At 53.6% G+C, this 13917-nt stretch overlaps 37 non-coding genes across 37 annotated transcripts; 22 read left to right on the top strand and 15 right to left on the bottom strand.

Moving 5' to 3' along the window:
* Window positions 1-124: 124 nt before the first annotated feature.
* Window positions 125-216, top strand: Trnai-uau (transfer RNA isoleucine (anticodon UAU)). The gene is given in 2 exon segments: window positions 125-162; window positions 181-216. It is a non-coding gene; the product is annotated as a tRNA-Ile (tRNA).
* Window positions 217-327: 111 nt separating this feature from the next.
* On the top strand, window positions 328-399 carry Trnad-guc (transfer RNA aspartic acid (anticodon GUC)). Its single transcript has one exon. It is a non-coding gene; the product is annotated as a tRNA-Asp (tRNA).
* Window positions 400-635: 236 nt separating this feature from the next.
* Trnam-cau (transfer RNA methionine (anticodon CAU)) lies at window positions 636-707 on the bottom strand. Its single transcript has one exon. It is a non-coding gene; the product is annotated as a tRNA-Met (tRNA).
* Window positions 708-955: 248 nt separating this feature from the next.
* Window positions 956-1028, bottom strand: Trnar-acg (transfer RNA arginine (anticodon ACG)). Its single transcript has one exon. It is a non-coding gene; the product is annotated as a tRNA-Arg (tRNA).
* Window positions 1029-1470: 442 nt separating this feature from the next.
* Window positions 1471-1562, top strand: Trnai-uau (transfer RNA isoleucine (anticodon UAU)). The gene is given in 2 exon segments: window positions 1471-1508; window positions 1527-1562. It is a non-coding gene; the product is annotated as a tRNA-Ile (tRNA).
* A 111-nt stretch (window positions 1563-1673) lies between these two features.
* Trnad-guc (transfer RNA aspartic acid (anticodon GUC)) lies at window positions 1674-1745 on the top strand. The gene has a single exon. It is a non-coding gene; the product is annotated as a tRNA-Asp (tRNA).
* A 236-nt stretch (window positions 1746-1981) lies between these two features.
* On the bottom strand, window positions 1982-2053 carry Trnam-cau (transfer RNA methionine (anticodon CAU)). The gene has a single exon. It is a non-coding gene; the product is annotated as a tRNA-Met (tRNA).
* A 762-nt stretch (window positions 2054-2815) lies between these two features.
* Trnai-uau (transfer RNA isoleucine (anticodon UAU)) lies at window positions 2816-2907 on the top strand. The gene is given in 2 exon segments: window positions 2816-2853; window positions 2872-2907. It is a non-coding gene; the product is annotated as a tRNA-Ile (tRNA).
* A 111-nt stretch (window positions 2908-3018) lies between these two features.
* On the top strand, window positions 3019-3090 carry Trnad-guc (transfer RNA aspartic acid (anticodon GUC)). The gene has a single exon. It is a non-coding gene; the product is annotated as a tRNA-Asp (tRNA).
* Window positions 3091-3326: 236 nt separating this feature from the next.
* Trnam-cau (transfer RNA methionine (anticodon CAU)) lies at window positions 3327-3398 on the bottom strand. The gene has a single exon. It is a non-coding gene; the product is annotated as a tRNA-Met (tRNA).
* A 248-nt stretch (window positions 3399-3646) lies between these two features.
* Window positions 3647-3719, bottom strand: Trnar-acg (transfer RNA arginine (anticodon ACG)). The gene has a single exon. It is a non-coding gene; the product is annotated as a tRNA-Arg (tRNA).
* Window positions 3720-4161: 442 nt separating this feature from the next.
* Trnai-uau (transfer RNA isoleucine (anticodon UAU)) lies at window positions 4162-4253 on the top strand. Its single transcript is given in 2 exon segments — window positions 4162-4199; window positions 4218-4253. It is a non-coding gene; the product is annotated as a tRNA-Ile (tRNA).
* A 111-nt stretch (window positions 4254-4364) lies between these two features.
* On the top strand, window positions 4365-4436 carry Trnad-guc (transfer RNA aspartic acid (anticodon GUC)). The gene has a single exon. It is a non-coding gene; the product is annotated as a tRNA-Asp (tRNA).
* Window positions 4437-4672: 236 nt separating this feature from the next.
* On the bottom strand, window positions 4673-4744 carry Trnam-cau (transfer RNA methionine (anticodon CAU)). Its single transcript has one exon. It is a non-coding gene; the product is annotated as a tRNA-Met (tRNA).
* Window positions 4745-5506: 762 nt separating this feature from the next.
* On the top strand, window positions 5507-5598 carry Trnai-uau (transfer RNA isoleucine (anticodon UAU)). Its single transcript is given in 2 exon segments — window positions 5507-5544; window positions 5563-5598. It is a non-coding gene; the product is annotated as a tRNA-Ile (tRNA).
* A 111-nt stretch (window positions 5599-5709) lies between these two features.
* On the top strand, window positions 5710-5781 carry Trnad-guc (transfer RNA aspartic acid (anticodon GUC)). Its single transcript has one exon. It is a non-coding gene; the product is annotated as a tRNA-Asp (tRNA).
* Window positions 5782-6017: 236 nt separating this feature from the next.
* On the bottom strand, window positions 6018-6089 carry Trnam-cau (transfer RNA methionine (anticodon CAU)). Its single transcript has one exon. It is a non-coding gene; the product is annotated as a tRNA-Met (tRNA).
* Window positions 6090-6851: 762 nt separating this feature from the next.
* Trnai-uau (transfer RNA isoleucine (anticodon UAU)) lies at window positions 6852-6943 on the top strand. Its single transcript is given in 2 exon segments — window positions 6852-6889; window positions 6908-6943. It is a non-coding gene; the product is annotated as a tRNA-Ile (tRNA).
* A 111-nt stretch (window positions 6944-7054) lies between these two features.
* On the top strand, window positions 7055-7126 carry Trnad-guc (transfer RNA aspartic acid (anticodon GUC)). Its single transcript has one exon. It is a non-coding gene; the product is annotated as a tRNA-Asp (tRNA).
* Window positions 7127-7362: 236 nt separating this feature from the next.
* Window positions 7363-7434, bottom strand: Trnam-cau (transfer RNA methionine (anticodon CAU)). The gene has a single exon. It is a non-coding gene; the product is annotated as a tRNA-Met (tRNA).
* Window positions 7435-7682: 248 nt separating this feature from the next.
* Window positions 7683-7755, bottom strand: Trnar-acg (transfer RNA arginine (anticodon ACG)). The gene has a single exon. It is a non-coding gene; the product is annotated as a tRNA-Arg (tRNA).
* A 442-nt stretch (window positions 7756-8197) lies between these two features.
* On the top strand, window positions 8198-8289 carry Trnai-uau (transfer RNA isoleucine (anticodon UAU)). The gene is given in 2 exon segments: window positions 8198-8235; window positions 8254-8289. It is a non-coding gene; the product is annotated as a tRNA-Ile (tRNA).
* Window positions 8290-8400: 111 nt separating this feature from the next.
* Trnad-guc (transfer RNA aspartic acid (anticodon GUC)) lies at window positions 8401-8472 on the top strand. The gene has a single exon. It is a non-coding gene; the product is annotated as a tRNA-Asp (tRNA).
* Window positions 8473-8708: 236 nt separating this feature from the next.
* Trnam-cau (transfer RNA methionine (anticodon CAU)) lies at window positions 8709-8780 on the bottom strand. The gene has a single exon. It is a non-coding gene; the product is annotated as a tRNA-Met (tRNA).
* Window positions 8781-9028: 248 nt separating this feature from the next.
* Window positions 9029-9101, bottom strand: Trnar-acg (transfer RNA arginine (anticodon ACG)). Its single transcript has one exon. It is a non-coding gene; the product is annotated as a tRNA-Arg (tRNA).
* A 442-nt stretch (window positions 9102-9543) lies between these two features.
* On the top strand, window positions 9544-9635 carry Trnai-uau (transfer RNA isoleucine (anticodon UAU)). Its single transcript is given in 2 exon segments — window positions 9544-9581; window positions 9600-9635. It is a non-coding gene; the product is annotated as a tRNA-Ile (tRNA).
* A 111-nt stretch (window positions 9636-9746) lies between these two features.
* Trnad-guc (transfer RNA aspartic acid (anticodon GUC)) lies at window positions 9747-9818 on the top strand. The gene has a single exon. It is a non-coding gene; the product is annotated as a tRNA-Asp (tRNA).
* A 236-nt stretch (window positions 9819-10054) lies between these two features.
* Window positions 10055-10126, bottom strand: Trnam-cau (transfer RNA methionine (anticodon CAU)). The gene has a single exon. It is a non-coding gene; the product is annotated as a tRNA-Met (tRNA).
* A 762-nt stretch (window positions 10127-10888) lies between these two features.
* On the top strand, window positions 10889-10980 carry Trnai-uau (transfer RNA isoleucine (anticodon UAU)). Its single transcript is given in 2 exon segments — window positions 10889-10926; window positions 10945-10980. It is a non-coding gene; the product is annotated as a tRNA-Ile (tRNA).
* Window positions 10981-11091: 111 nt separating this feature from the next.
* On the top strand, window positions 11092-11163 carry Trnad-guc (transfer RNA aspartic acid (anticodon GUC)). Its single transcript has one exon. It is a non-coding gene; the product is annotated as a tRNA-Asp (tRNA).
* A 236-nt stretch (window positions 11164-11399) lies between these two features.
* On the bottom strand, window positions 11400-11471 carry Trnam-cau (transfer RNA methionine (anticodon CAU)). The gene has a single exon. It is a non-coding gene; the product is annotated as a tRNA-Met (tRNA).
* A 762-nt stretch (window positions 11472-12233) lies between these two features.
* Window positions 12234-12325, top strand: Trnai-uau (transfer RNA isoleucine (anticodon UAU)). The gene is given in 2 exon segments: window positions 12234-12271; window positions 12290-12325. It is a non-coding gene; the product is annotated as a tRNA-Ile (tRNA).
* A 111-nt stretch (window positions 12326-12436) lies between these two features.
* On the top strand, window positions 12437-12508 carry Trnad-guc (transfer RNA aspartic acid (anticodon GUC)). Its single transcript has one exon. It is a non-coding gene; the product is annotated as a tRNA-Asp (tRNA).
* A 236-nt stretch (window positions 12509-12744) lies between these two features.
* On the bottom strand, window positions 12745-12816 carry Trnam-cau (transfer RNA methionine (anticodon CAU)). Its single transcript has one exon. It is a non-coding gene; the product is annotated as a tRNA-Met (tRNA).
* A 248-nt stretch (window positions 12817-13064) lies between these two features.
* Window positions 13065-13137, bottom strand: Trnar-acg (transfer RNA arginine (anticodon ACG)). Its single transcript has one exon. It is a non-coding gene; the product is annotated as a tRNA-Arg (tRNA).
* Window positions 13138-13579: 442 nt separating this feature from the next.
* Window positions 13580-13671, top strand: Trnai-uau (transfer RNA isoleucine (anticodon UAU)). Its single transcript is given in 2 exon segments — window positions 13580-13617; window positions 13636-13671. It is a non-coding gene; the product is annotated as a tRNA-Ile (tRNA).
* A 111-nt stretch (window positions 13672-13782) lies between these two features.
* Window positions 13783-13854, top strand: Trnad-guc (transfer RNA aspartic acid (anticodon GUC)). Its single transcript has one exon. It is a non-coding gene; the product is annotated as a tRNA-Asp (tRNA).
* Window positions 13855-13917: the final 63 nt, after the last annotated feature.

Genomic DNA, 13917 nt, shown 5'->3' with positions numbered 1-13917 from the left:
TGAAGCATCCGTAGCCAGGTGCTAAAGTCGCAGTATGGCCGCAGGTGACGGTCGTATGATGGGTCGGTAGCCACAACAGGTTGGCAGCAAAGCAAATACCGCTAACTGAAAGCACCCTGCTGTAGCCCCAGTGGCGCAATTGGTTAGCGCACGGTACTTATAAGGCAGTAGCCGTGAGCAATGCCGGGGTTGTGAGTTCGAGCCTCACCTGGGGCATACTTTTATTTCGTAGCAGCTGACTCTGAAAGCATCGGGACGCTAGATTTGAGATGAATCACCTACTTGAGAAGCATAAGTGTGCGTGCGTTGTGCGTACCGATTGCGTATTCCTCGGTGGTATAGTGGTTAGTATCCCCGCCTGTCACGCGGGAGACTGGGGTTCGATTCCCCGCCGGGGAGGTGCGATTTTTATATCGCGAAAGTTGCACGTGTGGCCCGAAAAGACATTAACGTTGTGATCGAGAAATGTAGTTGCTGCAGAATCGTAAGAAACTCTGCGTCTTAGGAAGTGTTTCTCGTATTCTCCACACGACGTCGTCGTCGTTTCAGAACTTACAGGGTTTGCTGTTGACGCTGAGTCAGCGCACCCCAGGCTTAATGATCGAGCTCGAAGCACCCAAGAAAAAGAATAATTTTAGCAGAGCGTGGTTTCGATCCACGGACCTCTGGGTTATGGGCCCAGCACGCTTCCACTGCGCCACTCTGCTGCGTGACGTGCGACACTTGGAAAAGCGTTGTCTGCGTCGCGTACCGTTTAATTAACTGTGCAACATCTCTCAGCTTGACTTGTCTCGACTTTGCTCGACTGACGCTACGCTGACGCTTGCACGAAGCGATATTTACCACGATCGTCTCGAGATGCAGCTGCGAGATGCTCAGGATTGACATTGCACTCCACGCAGGTGGAAACATTCGAATGCACTGCCTAGCTACGCGCCCGCAACTAACAAAATGCCGACCCTGCCAGGATTCGAACCTGGAATCTTCTGATCCGTAGTCAGACGCGTTATCCGTTGCGCCACAGGGCCACTGGTCGCCTTTCGCCATATGAGGCGGGTACACATCGCAGAGCAACGTGTTCTCCGTGGCTCGGCAACTGCGTGTCGTCCACTGACAACGGCGGCGCGGCCACTCTGGTCTTCCGCACTCTGCAGGGAGCTGCCAAGGAAGGCATCTCTCCTCCAGCTGCTCGGCCACGGTGCGCCTGCATAGCTTAGAGCTTGCCACACATCTGCCCTCGCTGTTGGACAGGTAGCAGAAGGCAAGGCGCGCGTTTTTCTGCAATTTTTCGGTGATGACAAGCGGTTGATATGCTTGTAAGTGTAGCATATGAAGCAAGAATCGTATGAAGCATCCGTAGCCAGGTGCTAAAGTCGCAGTATGGCCGCAGGTGACGGTCGTATGATGGGTCGGTAGCCACAACAGGTTGGCAGCAAAGCAAATACCGCTAACTGAAAGCACCCTGCTGTAGCCCCAGTGGCGCAATTGGTTAGCGCACGGTACTTATAAGGCAGTAGCCGTGAGCAATGCCGGGGTTGTGAGTTCGAGCCTCACCTGGGGCATACTTTTATTTCGTAGCAGCTGACTCTGAAAGCATCGGGACGCTAGATTTGAGATGAATCACCTACTTGAGAACCATAAGTGTGCGTGCGTTGTGCGTACCGATTGCGTATTCCTCGGTAGTATAGTGGTTAGTATCCCCGCCTGTCACGCGGGAGACTGGGGTTCGATTCCCCGCCGGGGAGGTGCGATTTTTATATCGCGAAAGTTGCACGTGTGGCCCGAAAAGACATTAACGTTGTGATCGAGAAATGTAGTTGCTGCAGAATCGTAAGAAACTCTGCGTCTTAGGAAGTGTTTCTCGTATTCTCCACACGACGTCGTCGTCGTTTCAGAACTTACAGGGTTTGCTGTTGACGCTGAGTCAGCGCACCCCAGGCTTAATGATCGAACTCGAAGCACCCAAGAAAAAGAATAATTTTAGCAGAGCGTGGTTTCGATCCACGGACCTCTGGGTTATGGGCCCAGCACGCTTCCACTGCGCCACTCTGCTGCGTGACGTGCGACACTTGGAAAAGCGTTGTCTGCGTCGCGTACCGTTTAATTAACTGTGCAACATCTCTCAGCTTGACTTGTCTCGACTTTGCTCGACTGACGCTACGCTGACGCTTGCACGAAGCGATATTTACCACGATCGTCTCGAGATGCAGCTGCGAGATGCTCAGGATTGACATTGCACTCCACGCAGGTGGAAACATTCGAATGCACTGCCTAGCTACGCGCCCGCAACTAACAAAATGCCGACCCTGCCAGGATTCGAACCTGGAATCTTCTGACCGTAGTCAGACGCGTTATCCGTTGCGCCACAGGGCCACTGGTCGCCTTTCGCCATATGAGGCGGGTACACATCGCAGAGCAACGTGTTCTCCGTGGCTCGGCAACTGCGTGTCGTCCACTGACAACGGCGGCGCGGCCACTCTGGTCTTCCGCACTCTGCAGGGAGCTGCCAAGGAAGGCATCTCTCCTCCAGCTGCTCGGCCACGGTGCGCCTGCATAGCTTAGAGCTTGCCACACATCTGCCCTCGCTGTTGGACAGGTAGCAGAAGGCAAGGCGCGCGTTTTTCTGCAATTTTTCGGTGATGACAAGCGGTTGATATGCTTGTAAGTGTAGCATATGAAGCAAGAATCGTATGAAGCATCCGTAGCCAGGTGCTAAAGTCGCAGTATGGCCGCAGGTGACGGTCGTATGATGGGTCGGTAGCCACAACAGGTTGGCAGCAAAGCAAATACCGCTAACTGAAAGCACCCTGCTGTAGCCCCAGTGGCGCAATTGGTTAGCGCACGGTACTTATAAGGCAGTAGCCGTGAGCAATGCCGGGGTTGTGAGTTCGAGCCTCACCTGGGGCATACTTTTATTTCGTAGCAGCTGACTCTGAAAGCATCGGGACGCTAGATTTGAGATGAATCACCTACTTGAGAAGCATAAGTGTGCGTGCGTTGTGCGTACCGATTGCGTATTCCTCGGTAGTATAGTGGTTAGTATCCCCGCCTGTCACGCGGGAGACCGGTGTTCGATTCCCCGCCGGGGAGGTGCGATTTTTATATCGCGAAAGTTGCACGTGTGGCCCGAAAAGACATTAACGTTGTGATCGAGAAATGTAGTTGCTGCAGAATCGTAAGAAACTCTGCGTCTTAGGAAGTGTTTCTCGTATTCTCCACACGACGTCGTCGTCGTTTCAGAACTTACAGGGTTTGCTGTTGACGCTGAGTCAGCGCACCCCAGGCTTAATGATCGAGCTCGAAGCACCCAAGAAAAAGAATAATTTTAGCAGAGCGTGGTTTCGATCCACGGACCTCTGGGTTATGGGCCCAGCACGCTTCCACTGCGCCACTCTGCTGCGTGACGTGCGACACTTGGAAAAGCGTTGTCTGCGTCGCGTACCGTTTAATTAACTGTGCAACATCTCTCAGCTTGACTTGTCTCGACTTTGCTCGACTGACGCTACGCTGACGCTTGCACGAAGCGATATTTACCACGATCGTCTCGAGATGCAGCTGCGAGATGCTCAGGATTGACATTGCACTCCACGCAGGTGGAAACATTCGAATGCACTGCCTAGCTACGCGCCCGCAACTAACAAAATGCCGACCCTGCCAGGATTCGAACCTGGAATCTTCTGATCCGTAGTCAGACGCGTTATCCGTTGCGCCACAGGGCCACTGGTCGCCTTTCGTCATATGAGGCGGGTACACATCGCAGAGCAACGTGTTCTCCGTGGCTCGGCAACTGCGTGTCGTCCACTGACAACGGCGGCGCGGCCACTCTGGTCTTCCGCACTCTGCAGGGAGCTGCCAAGGAAGGCATCTCTCCTCCAGCTGCTCGGCCACGGTGCGCCTGCATAGCTTAGAGCTTGCCACACATCTGCCCTCGCTGTTGGACAGGTAGCAGAAGGCAAGGCGCGCGTTTTTCTGCAATTTTTCGGTGATGACAAGCGGTTGATATGCTTGTAAGTGTAGCATATGAAGCAAGAATCGTATGAAGCATCCGTAGCCAGGTGCTAAAGTCGCAGTATGGCCGCAGGTGACGGTCGTATGATGGGTCGGTAGCCACAACAGGTTGGCAGCAAAGCAAATACCGCTAACTGAAAGCACCCTGCTGTAGCCCCAGTGGCGCAATTGGTTAGCGCACGGTACTTATAAGGCAGTAGCCGTGAGCAATGCCGGGGTTGTGAGTTCGAGCCTCACCTGGGGCATACTTTTATTTCGTAGCAGCTGACTCTGAAAGCATCGGGACGCTAGATTTGAGATGAATCACCTACTTGAGAAGCATAAGTGTGCGTGCGTTGTGCGTACCGATTGCGTATTCCTCGGTAGTATAGTGGTTAGTATCCCCGCCTGTCACGCGGGAGACTGGGGTTCGATTCCCCGCCGGGGAGGTGCGATTTTTATATCGCGAAAGTTGCACGTGTGGCCCGAAAAGACATTAACGTTGTGATCGAGAAATGTAGTTGCTGCAGAATCGTAAGAAACTCTGCGTCTTAGGAAGTGTTTCTCGTATTCTCCACACGACGTCGTCGTCGTTTCAGAACTTACAGGGTTTGCTGTTGACGCTGAGTCAGCGCACCCCAGGCTTAATGATCGAGCTCGAAGCACCCAAGAAAAAGAATAATTTTAGCAGAGCGTGGTTTCGATCCACGGACCTCTGGGTTATGGGCCCAGCACGCTTCCACTGCGCCACTCTGCTGCGTGACGTGCGACACTTGGAAAAGCGTTGTCTGCGTCGCGTACCGTTTAATTAACTGTGCAACATCTCTCAGCTTGACTTGTCTCGACTTTGCTCGACTGACGCTACGCTGACGCTTGCACGAAGCGATATTTACCACGATCGTCTCGAGATGCAGCTGCGAGATGCTCAGGATTGACATTGCACTCCACGCAGGTGGAAACATTCGAATGCACTGCCTAGCTACGCGCCCGCAACTAACAAAATGCCGACCCTGCCAGGATTCGAACCTGGAATCTTCTGACCGTAGTCAGACGCGTTATCCGTTGCGCCACAGGGCCACTGGTCGCCTTTCGCCATATGAGGCGGGTACACATCGCAGAGCAACGTGTTCTCCGTGGCTCGGCAACTGCGTGTCGTCCACTGACAACGGCGGCGCGGCCACTCTGGTCTTCCGCACTCTGCAGGGAGCTGCCAAGGAAGGCATCTCTCCTCCAGCTGCTCGGCCACGGTGCGCCTGCATAGCTTAGAGCTTGCCACACATCTGCCCTCGCTGTTGGACAGGTAGCAGAAGGCAAGGCGCGCGTTTTTCTGCAATTTTTCGGTGATGACAAGCGGTTGATATGCTTGTAAGTGTAGCATATGAAGCAAGAATCGTATGAAGCATCCGTAGCCAGGTGCTAAAGTCGCAGTATGGCCGCAGGTGACGGTCGTATGATGGGTCGGTAGCCACAACAGGTTGGCAGCAAAGCAAATACCGCTAACTGAAAGCACCCTGCTGTAGCCCCAGTGGCGCAATTGGTTAGCGCACGGTACTTATAAGGCAGTAGCCGTGAGCAATGCCGGGGTTGTGAGTTCGAGCCTCACCTGGGGCATACTTTTATTTCGTAGCAGCTGACTCTGAAAGCATCGGGACGCTAGATTTGAGATGAATCACCTACTTGAGAAGCATAAGTGTGCGTGCGTTGTGCGTACCGATTGCGTATTCCTCGGTAGTATAGTGGTTAGTATCCCCGCCTGTCACGCGGGAGACCGGGGTTCGATTCCCCGCCGGGGAGGTGCGATTTTTATATCGCGAAAGTTGCACGTGTGGCCCGAAAAGACATTAACGTTGTGATCGAGAAATGTAGTTGCTGCAGAATCGTAAGAAACTCTGCGTCTTAGGAAGTGTTTCTCGTATTCTCCACACGACGTCGTCGTCGTTTCAGAACTTACAGGGTTTGCTGTTGACGCTGAGTCAGCGCACCCCAGGCTTAATGATCGAGCTCGAAGCACCCAAGAAAAAGAATAATTTTAGCAGAGCGTGGTTTCGATCCACGGACCTCTGGGTTATGGGCCCAGCACGCTTCCACTGCGCCACTCTGCTGCGTGACGTGCGACACTTGGAAAAGCGTTGTCTGCGTCGCGTACCGTTTAATTAACTGTGCAACATCTCTCAGCTTGACTTGTCTCGACTTTGCTCGACTGACGCTACGCTGACGCTTGCACGAAGCGATATTTACCACGATCGTCTCGAGATGCAGCTGCGAGATGCTCAGGATTGACATTGCACTCCACGCAGGTGGAAACATTCGAATGCACTGCCTAGCTACGCGCCCGCAACTAACAAAATGCCGACCCTGCCAGGATTCTAACCTGGAATCTTCTGACCGTAGTCAGACGCGTTATCCGTTGCGCCACAGGGCCACTGGTCGCCTTTCGCCATATGAGGCGGGTACACATCGCAGAGCAACGTGTTCTCCGTGGCTCGGCAACTGCGTGTCGTCCACTGACAACGGCGGCGCGGCCACTCTGGTCTTCCGCACTCTGCAGGGAGCTGCCAAGGAAGGCATCTCTCCTCCAGCTGCTCGGCCACGGTGCGCCTGCATAGCTTAGAGCTTGCCACACATCTGCCCTCGCTGTTGGACAGGTAGCAGAAGGCAAGGCGCGCGTTTTTCTGCAATTTTTCGGTGATGACAAGCGGTTGATATGCTTGTAAGTGTAGCATATGAAGCAAGAATCGTATGAAGCATCCGTAGCCAGGTGCTAAAGTCGCAGTATGGCCGCAGGTGACGGTCGTATGATGGGTCGGTAGCCACAACAGGTTGGCAGCAAAGCAAATACCGCTAACTGAAAGCACCCTGCTGTAGCCCCAGTGGCGCAATTGGTTAGCGCACGGTACTTATAAGGCAGTAGCCGTGAGCAATGCCGGGGTTGTGAGTTCGAGCCTCACCTGGGGCATACTTTTATTTCGTAGCAGCTGACTCTGAAAGCATCGGGACGCTAGATTTGAGATGAATCACCTACTTGAGAAGCATAAGTGTGCGTGCGTTGTGCGTACCGATTGCGTATTCCTCGGTAGTATAGTGGTTAGTATCCCCGCCTGTCACGCGGGAGACCGGGGTTCGATTCCCCGCCGGGGAGGTGCGATTTTTATATCGCGAAAGTTGCACGTGTGGCCCGAAAAGACATTAACGTTGTGATCGAGAAATGTAGTTGCTGCAGAATCGTAAGAAACTCTGCGTCTTAGGAAGTGTTTCTCGTATTCTCCACACGACGTCGTCGTCGTTTCAGAACTTACAGGGTTTGCTGTTGACGCTGAGTCAGCGCACCCCAGGCTTAATGATCGAGCTCGAAGCACCCAAGAAAAAGAATAATTTTAGCAGAGCGTGGTTTCGATCCACGGACCTCTGGGTTATGGGCCCAGCACGCTTCCACTGCGCCACTCTGCTGCGTGACGTGCGACACTTGGAAAAGCGTTGTCTGCGTCGCGTACCGTTTAATTAACTGTGCAACATCTCTCAGCTTGACTTGTCTCGACTTTGCTCGACTGACGCTACGCTGACGCTTGCACGAAGCGATATTTACCACGATCGTCTCGAGATGCAGCTGCGAGATGCTCAGGATTGACATTGCACTCCACGCAGGTGGAAACATTCGAATGCACTGCCTAGCTACGCGCCCGCAACTAACAAAATGCCGACCCTGCCAGGATTCGAACCTGGAATCTTCTGATCCGTAGTCAGACGCGTTATCCGTTGCGCCACAGGGCCACTGGTCGCCTTTCGTCATATGAGGCGGGTACACATCGCAGAGCAACGTGTTCTCCGTGGCTCGGCAACTGCGTGTCGTCCACTGACAACGGCGGCGCGGCCACTCTGGTCTTCCGCACTCTGCAGGGAGCTGCCAAGGAAGGCATCTCTCCTCCAGCTGCTCGGCCACGGTGCGCCTGCATAGCTTAGAGCTTGCCACACATCTGCCCTCGCTGTTGGACAGGTAGCAGAAGGCAAGGCGCGCGTTTTTCTGCAATTTTTCGGTGATGACAAGCGGTTGATATGCTTGTAAGTGTAGCATATGAAGCAAGAATCGTATGAAGCATCCGTAGCCAGGTGCTAAAGTCGCAGTATGGCCGCAGGTGACGGTCGTATGATGGGTCGGTAGCCACAACAGGTTGGCAGCAAAGCAAATACCGCTAACTGAAAGCACCCTGCTGTAGCCCCAGTGGCGCAATTGGTTAGCGCACAGTACTTATAAGGCAGTAGCCGTGAGCAATGCCGGGGTTGTGAGTTCGAGCCTCACCTGGGGCATACTTTTATTTCGTAGCAGCTGACTCTGAAAGCATCGGGACGCTAGATTTGAGATGAATCACCTACTTGAGAACCATAAGTGTGCGTGCGTTGTGCGTACCGATTGCGTATTCCTCGGTAGTATAGTGGTTAGTATCCCCGCCTGTCACGCGGGAGACTGGGGTTCGATTCCCCGCCGGGGAGGTGCGATTTTTATATCGCGAAAGTTGCACGTGTGGCCCGAAAAGACATTAACGTTGTGATCGAGAAATGTAGTTGCTGCAGAATCGTAAGAAACTCTGCGTCTTAGGAAGTGTTTCTCGTATTCTCCACACGACGTCGTCGTCGTTTCAGAACTTACAGGGTTTGCTGTTGACGCTGAGTCAGCGCACCCCAGGCTTAATGATCGAGCTCGAAGCACCCAAGAAAAAGAATAATTTTAGCAGAGCGTGGTTTCGATCCACGGACCTCTGGGTTATGGGCCCAGCACGCTTCCACTGCGCCACTCTGCTGCGTGACGTGCGACACTTGGAAAAGCGTTGTCTGCGTCGCGTACCGTTTAATTAACTGTGCAACATCTCTCAGCTTGACTTGTCTCGACTTTGCTCGACTGACGCTACGCTGACGCTTGCACGAAGCGATATTTACCACGATCGTCTCGAGATGCAGCTGCGAGATGCTCAGGATTGACATTGCACTCCACGCAGGTGGAAACATTCGAATGCACTGCCTAGCTACGCGCCCGCAACTAACAAAATGCCGACCCTGCCAGGATTCGAACCTGGAATCTTCTGATCCGTAGTCAGACGCGTTATCCGTTGCGCCACAGGGCCACTGGTCGCCTTTCGCCATATGAGGCGGGTACACATCGCAGAGCAACGTGTTCTCCGTGGCTCGGCAACTGCGTGTCGTCCACTGACAACGGCGGCGCGGCCACTCTGGTCTTCCGCACTCTGCAGGGAGCTGCCAAGGAAGGCATCTCTCCTCCAGCTGCTCGGCCACGGTGCGCCTGCATAGCTTAGAGCTTGCCACACATCTGCCCTCGCTGTTGGACAGGTAGCAGAAGGCAAGGCGCGCGTTTTTCTGCAATTTTTCGGTGATGACAAGCGGTTGATATGCTTGTAAGTGTAGCATATGAAGCAAGAATCGTATGAAGCATCCGTAGCCAGGTGCTAAAGTCGCAGTATGGCCGCAGGTGACGGTCGTATGATGGGTCGGTAGCCACAACAGGTTGGCAGCAAAGCAAATACCGCTAACTGAAAGCACCCTGCTGTAGCCCCAGTGGCGCAATTGGTTAGCGCACGGTACTTATAAGGCAGTAGCCGTGAGCAATGCCGGGGTTGTGAGTTCGAGCCTCACCTGGGGCATACTTTTATTTCGTAGCAGCTGACTCTGAAAGCATCGGGACGCTAGATTTGAGATGAATCACCTACTTGAGAAGCATAAGTGTGCGTGCGTTGTGCGTACCGATTGCGTATTCCTCGGTAGTATAGTGGTTAGTATCCCCGCCTGTCACGCGGGAGACTGGGGTTCGATTCCCCGCCGGGGAGGTGCGATTTTTATATCGCGAAAGTTGCACGTGTGGCCCGAAAAGACATTAACGTTGTGATCGAGAAATGTAGTTGCTGCAGAATCGTAAGAAACTCTGCGTCTTAGGAAGTGTTTCTCGTATTCTCCACACGACGTCGTCGTCGTTTCAGAACTTACAGGGTTTGCTGTTGACGCTGAGTCAGCGCACCCCAGGCTTAATGATCGAGCTCGAAGCACCCAAGAAAAAGAATAATTTTAGCAGAGCGTGGTTTCGATCCACGGACCTCTGGGTTATGGGCCCAGCACGCTTCCACTGCGCCACTCTGCTGCGTGACGTGCGACACTTGGAAAAGCGTTGTCTGCGTCGCGTACCGTTTAATTAACTGTGCAACATCTCTCAGCTTGACTTGTCTCGACTTTGCTCGACTGACGCTACGCTGACGCTTGCACGAAGCGATATTTACCACGATCGTCTCGAGATGCAGCTGCGAGATGCTCAGGATTGACATTGCACTCCACGCAGGTGGAAACATTCGAATGCACTGCCTAGCTACGCGCCCGCAACTAACAAAATGCCGACCCTGCCAGGATTCGAACCTGGAATCTTCTGACCGTAGTCAGACGCGTTATCCGTTGCGCCACAGGGCCACTGGTCGCCTTTCGCCATATGAGGCGGGTACACATCGCAGAGCAACGTGTTCTCCGTGGCTCGGCAACTGCGTGTTGTCCACTGACAACGGCGGCGCGGCCACTCTGGTCTTCCGCACTCTGCAGGGAGCTGCCAAGGAAGGCATCTCTCCTCCAGCTGCTCGGCCACGGTGCGCCTGCATAGCTTAGAGCTTGCCACACATCTGCCCTCGCTGTTGGACAGGTAGCAGAAGGCAAGGCGCGCGTTTTTCTGCAATTTTTCGGTGATGACAAGCGGTTGATATGCTTGTAAGTGTAGCATATGAAGCAAGAATCGTATGAAGCATCCGTAGCCAGGTGCTAAAGTCGCAGTATGGCCGCAGGTGACGGTCGTATGATGGGTCGGTAGCCACAACAGGTTGGCAGCAAAGCAAATACCGCTAACTGAAAGCACCCTGCTGTAGCCCCAGTGGCGCAATTGGTTAGCGCACGGTACTTATAAGGCAGTAGCCGTGAGCAATGCCGGGGTTGTGAGTTCGAGCCTCACCTGGGGCATACTTTTATTTCGTAGCAGCTGACTCTGAAAGCATCGGGACGCTAGATTTGAGATGAATCACCTACTTGAGAAGCATAAGTGTGCGTGCGTTGTGCGTACCGATTGCGTATTCCTCGGTAGTATAGTGGTTAGTATCCCCGCCTGTCACGCGGGAGACCGGTGTTCGATTCCCCGCCGGGGAGGTGCGATTTTTATATCGCGAAAGTTGCACGTGTGGCCCGAAAAGACATTAACGTTGTGATCGAGAAATGTAGTTGCTGCAGAATCGTAAGAAACTCTGCGTCTTAGGAAGTGTTTCTCGTATTCTCCACACGACGTCGTCGTCGTTTCAGAACTTACAGGGTTTGCTGTTGACGCTGAGTCAGCGCACCCCAGGCTTAATGATCGAGCTCGAAGCACCCAAGAAAAAGAATAATTTTAGCAGAGCGTGGTTTCGATCCACGGACCTCTGGGTTATGGGCCCAGCACGCTTCCACTGCGCCACTCTGCTGCGTGACGTGCGACACTTGGAAAAGCGTTGTCTGCGTCGCGTACCGTTTAATTAACTGTGCAACATCTCTCAGCTTGACTTGTCTCGACTTTGCTCGACTGACGCTACGCTGACGCTTGCACGAAGCGATATTTACCACGATCGTCTCGAGATGCAGCTGCGAGATGCTCAGGATTGACATTGCACTCCACGCAGGTGGAAACATTCGAATGCACTGCCTAGCTACGCGCCCGCAACTAACAAAATGCCGACCCTGCCAGGATTCGAACCTGGAATCTTCTGACCGTAGTCAGACGCGTTATCCGTTGCGCCACAGGGCCACTGGTCGCCTTTCGCCATATGAGGCGGGTACACATCGCAGAGCAACGTGTTCTCCGTGGCTCGGCAACTGCGTGTCGTCCACTGACAACGGCGGCGCGGCCACTCTGGTCTTCCGCACTCTGCAGGGAGCTGCCAAGGAAGGCATCTCTCCTCCAGCTGCTCGGCCACGGTGCGCCTGCATAGCTTAGAGCTTGCCACACATCTGCCCTCGCTGTTGGACAGGTAGCAGAAGGCAAGGCGCGCGTTTTTCTGCAATTTTTCGGTGATGACAAGCGGTTGATATTCTTGTAAGTGTAGCATATGAAGCAAGAATCGTATGAAGCATCCGTAGCCAGGTGCTAAAGTCGCAGTATGGCCGCAGGTGACGGTCGTATGATGGGTCGGTAGCCACAACAGGTTGGCAGCAAAGCAAATACCGCTAACTGAAAGCACCCTGCTGTAGCCCCAGTGGCGCAATTGGTTAGCGCACGGTACTTATAAGGCAGTAGCCGTGAGCAATGCCGGGGTTGTGAGTTCGAGCCTCACCTGGGGCATACTTTTATTTCGTAGCAGCTGACTCTGAAAGCATCGGGACGCTAGATTTGAGATGAATCACCTACTTGAGAACCATAAGTGTGCGTGCGTTGTGCGTACCGATTGCGTATTCCTCGGTAGTATAGTGGTTAGTATCCCCGCCTGTCACGCGGGAGACTGGGGTTCGATTCCCCGCCGGGGAGGTGCGATTTTTATATCGCGAAAGTTGCACGTGTGGCCCGAAAAGACATTAACGTTGTGATCGAGAAATGTAGTTGCTGCAGAATCGTAAGAAACTCTGCGTCTTAGGAAGTGTTTCTCGTATTCTCCACACGACGTCGTCGTCGTTTCAGAACTTACAGGGTTTGCTGTTGACGCTGAGTCAGCGCACCCCAGGCTTAATGATCGAGCTCGAAGCACCCAAGAAAAAGAATAATTTTAGCAGAGCGTGGTTTCGATCCACGGACCTCTGGGTTATGGGCCCAGCACGCTTCCACTGCGCCACTCTGCTGCGTGACGTGCGACACTTGGAAAAGCGTTGTCTGCGTCGCGTACCGTTTAATTAACTGTGCAACATCTCTCAGCTTGACTTGTCTCGACTTTGCTCGACTGACGCTACGCTGACGCTTGCACGAAGCGATATTTACCACGATCGTCTCGAGATGCAGCTGCGAGATGCTCAGGATTGACATTGCACTCCACGCAGGTGGAAACATTCGAATGCACTGCCTAGCTACGCGCCCGCAACTAACAAAATGCCGACCCTGCCAGGATTCGAACCTGGAATCTTCTGATCCGTAGTCAGACGCGTTATCCGTTGCGCCACAGGGCCACTGGTCGCCTTTCGCCATATGAGGCGGGTACACATCGCAGAGCAACGTGTTCTCCGTGGCTCGGCAACTGCGTGTCGTCCACTGACAACGGCGGCGCGGCCACTCTGGTCTTCCGCACTCTGCAGGGAGCTGCCAAGGAAGGCATCTCTCCTCCAGCTGCTCGGCCACGGTGCGCCTGCATAGCTTAGAGCTTGCCACACATCTGCCCTCGCTGTTGGACAGGTAGCAGAAGGCAAGGCGCGCGTTTTTCTGCAATTTTTCGGTGATGACAAGCGGTTGATATGCTTGTAAGTGTAGCATATGAAGCAAGAATCGTATGAAGCATCCGTAGCCAGGTGCTAAAGTCGCAGTATGGCCGCAGGTGACGGTCGTATGATGGGTCGGTAGCCACAACAGGTTGGCAGCAAAGCAAATACCGCTAACTGAAAGCACCCTGCTGTAGCCCCAGTGGCGCAATTGGTTAGCGCACGGTACTTATAAGGCAGTAGCCGTGAGCAATGCCGGGGTTGTGAGTTCGAGCCTCACCTGGGGCATACTTTTATTTCGTAGCAGCTGACTCTGAAAGCATCGGGACGCTAGATTTGAGATGAATCACCTACTTGAGAAGCATAAGTGTGCGTGCGTTGTGCGTACCGATTGCGTATTCCTCGGTAGTATAGTGGTTAGTATCCCCGCCTGTCACGCGGGAGACCGGGGTTCGATTCCCCGCCGGGGAGGTGCGATTTTTATATCGCGAAAGTTGCACGTGTGGCCCGAAAAGACATTAACGTTGTGATCGA

Source organism: Schistocerca cancellata, chromosome 9 (assembly GCF_023864275.1).
Source record: "Schistocerca cancellata isolate TAMUIC-IGC-003103 chromosome 9, iqSchCanc2.1, whole genome shotgun sequence".
Taxonomy (NCBI): domain Eukaryota; kingdom Metazoa; phylum Arthropoda; class Insecta; order Orthoptera; family Acrididae; genus Schistocerca; species Schistocerca cancellata.
The sequence above is the reverse complement of the archived record's forward strand: the minus strand, read 5'-3'. Positions and strand labels throughout refer to the sequence as shown.